We start from the raw sequence: 7,836 nt of genomic DNA on the forward strand, positions 1-7,836 counted from the left end.
AATATATCAGATTGGATGAAACTGCAACCTATTACTGAACTCATGTTGCAAGATTACCATATACAACCCGATGTTCTCGTCCAGGTGAGGTTTGAGGTGTGAAATATATCAGATTGGATGAAACTGCAACCTATTACTGAACTCATGTTGCAAGATTACCATATACATACCCGATGTTCTCGTCCAGGTGGGATTTGAGGTGTGAAATTATCAGATTGGATGAAACTGCAACCTATTACTGAACTCATGTTGCAAGATTACCATATACAGACCCATGTTCTCGTCCAGGTGAGGTTTGAGGTGTGAAATATATCAGATTGGATGAAACTGCAACCTATTACTGAACTCATGTTGCAAGATTACCATATACAACCCGATGTTCTCGTCCAGGTGATTTGAGGTGTGAAACATATCAGATTGGATGAAACTGCAACCTATTACTGAACTCATGTTGCAAGATTACCATATACAGACCCGATGTTCTCGTCCAGGTGGTTTGAGGTGTGAAATATATCAGATTGGATGAAACTGCAACCTATTACTGAACTCATGTTGCAAGATTACCATATACATACCCGATGTTCTCGTCTAAGTGGGATTTGAGGTGTGAAATGTATCAGATTGGATGAAACTGCAACCTATTACTGAACTCATGTTGCAAGATTACCATATACAGACCCAATGTTCTCGTCCAGGTGAGGTTTGAGGTGTGAAATATATCAGATTGGATGAAACTGCAACCTATTACTGAACTCATGTTGCAAGATTACCATATACAGACCTGATGTTCTCGTCCAGGTGAGGTTTGAGGTATGAAATATATCAGATTGGATGAAACTGCAACCTATTACTAAACTTATGTTGCAAGATTACCATATACAGACCCGATGTTCTCGTCCAGGTGAGGTTTGAGGTGTGAAATATATCAGATTGGATGAGACTGCAACCTATTACTGAACTCATGTTGCAAGATTACCATATACAGACCCGAAGTTCTCGTCCATGTGAGATTTGAGGTGTGAAACATATTAAATTGGATGTAACTGCAACCTATTACTGAACTCATGTTGCAAGACTACCATATACAGACCCGATGTTCTCGTCCAGATGAGTTTTGAGGTGTGAAATATATCAGATTGGATGAAATTACAACCTATTACTAAACTCATGTTGCAAGATTACCATATACAGACCCGATGTTCTCGTCCAGGTGAGGTTTGAGGTGTGAATCATATCAAATTGGATGAAACTGCAACCTATTACTAAACTCATGTTGCAAGATTACCATATACAGACCCGATGTTCTTCTCCAGGTTTGTTTTGAGGTGTGAAATATATCAGATTGGATGAAACTGCAACCTATTACTGAACTCATGTTTCAAGATTACCATATACAGACCCGAAGTTCTCGTCCATGTGAGATTTCAGGTGTGAAACATATCAGATTGGATGAAACTGCAACCTATTACTGAACTCATGTTGCAAGACTACCATATACAGACCTGACGTTCTCGTCCAGGTGAGGTTTGAGGTGTGAAATATATCAGATTGGATGAAACTGCAACCTATTACTAAACTCATGTTGCAAGATTACCATATACAGACCCGATGTTCTCGTCAAGGTGAGGTTTGAGGTGTGAAACATATCAGATTGGATGAAACTGCAGCCTATTACTAAACTCATGTTGCAAGATTACCATATACAGACCCGATGTTCTCGTCCAGGTGAGGTTTGAGGTGTGAAATATATCAGATTGGATGAAACTGAAACCTATTACTGAACTCATGTTTCAAGATTACCATATACAGACCCGATGTTCTCGTCCATGTGAGGTTTGGGGTGTGAAATATATCAGATTGGATGAAACTGCAACCTATTACTGAACTCATGTTGTAAGATTACCATATATAGACCCGATGTTCTCGTCCAGGTGAGGTTTGAGGTGTGAATCATATCAAATTGGATGAAACTGCAACCTATTACTAAACTCATGTTGCAAGATTACCATATACAGACCCGATGTTGTCGTCCAGGTGGGATTTGAGGTGTGAAATATATCAGATTGGATAAAAAAGCAACCTATTACTGATCTCATGTTGCAAGATTACCATATACAGACCCGATGTTCTCGTCCAGGTGAGGTTTGAGGTGGGAAATATATCAGATTGGATGAAACTGCAACCTATTACTGAACTCATGTTGCAAAATTACCATACACATACATGATATTCTCGTCCAGGTAGGATTTGAGGTGTGAAATGTATCAGATTGGATGAAACTGCAACCTATTACTGAACTCATGTTGCAAGATTACCATATACAGACCCGATGTTCTCGTCCAGGTGAGGTTTGAGGTGTGAAATTTATCAGATTGGATGAAACTGCAACTTATTACTAAACTCATGTTGCAAGATTACCATATACAGACCCGATGTTCTCGTCCAGGTGATGTTTGAGGTGTGAAATATATCAGATTGGATGAAACTGCAACCTATTACTGAACTCATGTTGCAAGATTACCATATACATACCCGATGTTCTCGTCCAGGTGGGATTTGAGTTGTGAAATATATCAGATTGGATGAAACTGCAACCTATTACTGAACTCGGGTTGCAAGATTACCATATAATACCCGATGTTCTCTTCCAGGTGGGATTTGAGGTGTGAAATGTATCAGATTGGATAAAACTTCAACCTATTACTTAACTCATGTTGCAAGATTACCATATACAGACCCGATGTTCTCGTCCAGGTGAGGTTTGAGGTGTGAAATATATCAGATTGGATGAAACTGCAACCTATTACTGAACTCATGTTGCAAGATTACCATATACATACCTGATGTTCTCGTCCAGGTGGGATTTGAGGTGTGAAATATATCAGAGTGGATGAAACTGTGACCTATTACTAAGCTCATGTTGCAAGATTACCATATACAGACCTGATGTTCTCGTCCAGGTGAGGTTTGAGGTATGAAATATATCAGATTGGATGAAACTACAACCTATTACTGAACTCATGTTGCAAGATTACCATATACATACCCGATGTTCTCGTCCAGGTGAGGTTTGAGGTGTGAAATATATCAGATTGGATGAAACTGCAACCTATTACTGAACTCATGTTGCAAGATTACCATATACAGACCCGATGTTGTCGTCCAGGTGGGATTTGATGTGTGAAATATATCAGATTGGATGAAACTGCAACCTATTACTGATCTCATGTTGCAAGATTACCATATACAGACCCGATGTTCTCGTCCAGGTGAGGTTTGAGGTGTGAAATATATCAGATTGGATGAAACTGCAACCTATTACTGAACTCATGTTGCAAAATTACCATACACATACATGATGTTCTCGTCCAGGTAGGATTTGAGGTGTGAAATGTATCAGATTGGATGAAACTGCAACCTATTACTGAACTCATGTTGCAAGATTACCATATACAGACCCGATGTTCTCGTCCAGGTGAGGTTTGAGGTGTGAAATATATCAGATTGGATGAAACTGCAACTTATTGCTGAACTCATGTTGCAAGATTACCATATACAGACCCGGTGTTCTCGTCCAGGTGAGGTTTGAGGTGTGAAATATATCATATTGGATGAAACTTCAACCTATTACTGAACTCATGTTGTAAGATTACCATATACATACCCGATGTTCTCGTCCAGGTGGGATTTGAGGTGTGAAATATATCAGATTGGATGAAACTACAACCTATTACTGAACTCGGGTTACAAGATTACCTTATAATACCCGATGTTCTCTTCCAGGTGGGATTTGAGGTGTGAAATGTATCAGATTGGATAAAACTACAACCTATTACTTAACTCATGTTGCAAGATTACCATATACAGACCCGATGTTCTCGTCCAGGTGAGGTTTGAGGTGTGAAATATATCAGATTGGATGAAACTGCAACCTATTACTGAACTCATGTTGCAAGATTACCATATACAGACCCGATGTTCTCGTCCAGGTGAGGTTTGAGGTGTGAAATATATCAGATTGGATGAAACTGCAACCTATTACTGATCTCATGTTGCAAGATTACCATATACAGACCCGATGTTCTCGTCCAGGTGAGGTTTGAGGTGTGAAATATATCAGATTGGATGAAACTGCAACCTATTACTGAACTCATGTTGCAAGATTACCATATACAAACCCGATGTTCTCGTCCAGGTGGAATTTGAGGTGTGAAATATATCAGATTAGATGAAACTGCAACCTATTACGGAACTCGGGTTGCAAGATTAACATATAATACCCGATGTTCTCGTCCAGGTGGGATTTGAGATGTGAAATGTATCAGATTGGATGAAACTGCAACCTATTACTAAGATCATGTTGCAAGATTACCATATACAGACCCGATGTTCTCGTCCAGGTGAGGTTTGAGGTGTGAAACATATCAGATTGGATGAAACTGCAAGCTGCTACTAAACTCATGTTACAAGATTACCATATACAGACCCGATGTTCTCGTCCAGGTGATGTTTGAGGTGTGAAATATATCAGATTGGATGAAACTGCAACCTATTACTGAACTCATGTTGCAAGATTACCATATACATACCCGATGTTCTCGTCCAGGTGGGATTTGAGGTGTGAAATATATCAGATTGGATGAATCTGCAACCTATTACTGAACTCGGGTTGCAAGATTACCATATAATACCCGATGTTCTCTTCCAGGTGGGATTTGAGGTGTGAAATGTATCAGATTGGATAAAACTACAACCTATTACTTAACTCATGTTGCAAGATTACCATATACATACCCGATGTCATCGTCCAGGTGAGGTGTGAAATATATCAGATTGAATGAAACTGCAACCTATTACTGATCTCATGTTGCAAGATTACCATATACATACCCAGTGTTCTCGTCCAGGTGAGGTTTGAGGTGTGAAATATATCAGATTGGATGAAACTGCAACCTATTACTGAACTCATGTGGCAAGATTACCATATACATACCCGATGTTCTCGTCCAGGTGGGATTTGAGGTGTGAAATATATCAGATTGGATGAAACTGCAACCTATTGCTGAACTCGAGTTGCAAGATTACCATATAATACCCTATGTTCTCTTCCAGGTGGGATTTGAGGTGTGAAATGTATCAGATTGGATAAAACTACAACCTATTACTTAACTCATGTTGCAAGATTACCATATACAGACCCGCAGTTCTCGTCCATGTGAGATTTGAGGTGTGAAACATATCAGATTGGATGAAACTTCAATCTATTACAGAACTCATGTTGCAAGATTACCATATACAGACCCAATGTTCTCATCCAGGTGAGGTTTGAGGTTTGAAATATATCAGATTGGATAAAACCGCAACCTATTACTAAGCCGATGTTGCAAGATTACCATATACAGACCCGATGTTCTCGTCCAGGTGAGGTTTGAGGTGTGAAATATATCAAATTGGATGAAACTGCAACCTATTACTGAACTCATGTTGCAAGATTACCATATACAGACCCGAAGTTCTCGTCCATGTGAGATTTGAGGTGTGAAACATATCAGATTGGATGAAACTGCAACTTATTACTGAACTCATGTTGCAAGATTACCATATACAGACCTGATGTTCTCGTCCAGATGAGGTTTGAAGTGTGAAATATATCAGATTGGATGAAACCGCAACCTATTATTAAACTCATGTTGCAAGATTACCATATACAGACCCGATGTTCTCTTCCAGGTGCAATTTGAGGAGTGAAATATATCAGATTGGATGAAACTGCAACCTATTATTGAACTCATGTAGCAAGATTACCATATACAAACCCGATGTTCTCGTCCAGGTGAGGTTTGAGGTTTAAAATATATCAGATTGGATGAAACTGCAACCTATTACTGAACTCATGTTGCAAGATTACCATATACATACCTGATGTTCTCGTCCAGGTGGGATTTCAGGTGTGAAATATATCAGATTGGATGAACCTATTACTGAACTCGGGTTGTAAGATTACCATATAATACCCGATGTTCTCGTCCAGGTGGGATTTGAGGTGTGAAATGTATCAGATTGGATGAAACTGCAACCTATTACTGAACTCATGTTGCAAGATTACCATATACATACCCGATGTCATTGTCCAGGTGAGGTGTGAAATATATCAGATTGAATGAAACTGCAACCTATTACTGATCTCATGTTGCAAGATTACCATATACAGACCTGATGTTCTCGTCCAGGTGAGGTTTGAGGTGTGAAATATATCAGATTAGATGAAACTGCAACCTATTATTGAACTCATGTTTCAAGATTACCATATACAGACCGGATGTTCTCGTCCATGTGAGGTTTGGGGTGTGAAATATATCAGATTGGATGAGACTGCAACCTATTACTGAACTCATGTGGCAAGATTACCATATACATACCCGATGTTCTCGTCCAGGTGGGATTTGAGGTGTGAAATATATCAGATTGGATGAAACTGCAACCTATTGCTGAACTCGGGTTGCAAGATTACCATATAATACCCTATGTTCTCGTCCAGGTGGTATTTGAGGAGTGAAATGTATCAGATTGGATAAAACTACAACCTATTACTTAACTCATGTTGCAAGATTACCATATACAGACCCGCAGTTCTCGTCCATGTGAGATTTGAGGTGTGAAACATATCAGATTGGATGAAACTTCAACCTATTACTGAACTCATGTTGCAAGATTACCATATACAGACCCAATGTTCTCATCCAGGTGAGGTTTGAGGTTTGAAATATATCAGATTGGAAAAAACTGCAACCTATTACTAAGCCGATGTTGCAAGATTACCATATACAGAACCGATGTTCTCGTCCAGGTGAGGTTTGAGGTGTTAAATATATCAAATTGGATGAAACTGCAACCTATTACTGAACTCATGTTGCAAGATTACCATATACAGACCCGAAGTTCTCGTCCATGTGAGATTTGAGGTGTGAAACATATCAGATTGGATGAAACTGCAACTTATTACTGAACTCATGTTGCAAGATTACCATATACAGACCTGATGTTCTCGTCCAGATGAGGTTTGAAGTGTGAAATATATCAGATTGGATGAAACCGCAACCTATTATTAAACTCATGTTGCAAGATTACCATATACAGACCCGATGTTCTCTTCCAGGTGCAATTTGAGGAGTGAAATATATCAGATTGGATGAAACTGCAACCTATTATTGAACTCATGTAGCAAGATTACCATATACAAACCCGACGTTCTCGTCCAGGTGAGGTTTGAGGTTTAAAATATATCAGATTGGATGAAACTGCAACCTATTACTGAACTCATGTTGCAAGATTACCATATACATACCCGATGTTCTCGTCCAGGTGGGATTTCAGGTGTGAAATATATCAGATTGGATGAAACTGCAACCTATTACTGAACTCGGGTTGCAAGATTACCATATAATACCCGATGTTCTCGTCCAGGTGGGATTTGAGGTGTGAAATGTATCAGATTGGATGAAACGCAACCTATTACTGAACTCATGTTGCAAGATTACCATATACATACCCGATGTTCTCGTCCAGGTGAGGTTTGAGGTGTGAAATATATCAGATTGGATGAAACTGCAACCTATTACTGATCTCATGTTGCAAGATTACCATATACAGACCCGATGTTCTCGTCCAGGTGAGGTTTGAGGTGTGAAATATATCAGATTGGATGAAACTGCAACCTATTACTGAACTCATGTTGCAAGATTACCATATACAAACCCGATGTTCTCGTCCAGGTGGAATTTGAGGTGTGAAATATATCAGATTAGATGAAACTGCAACCTATTACGGAACTCGGGT

This window comes from Papaver somniferum, chromosome 1, assembly GCF_003573695.1.
Source record: "Papaver somniferum cultivar HN1 chromosome 1, ASM357369v1, whole genome shotgun sequence".
NCBI classification, from domain to species: Eukaryota; Viridiplantae; Streptophyta; class Magnoliopsida; order Ranunculales; family Papaveraceae; genus Papaver; species Papaver somniferum.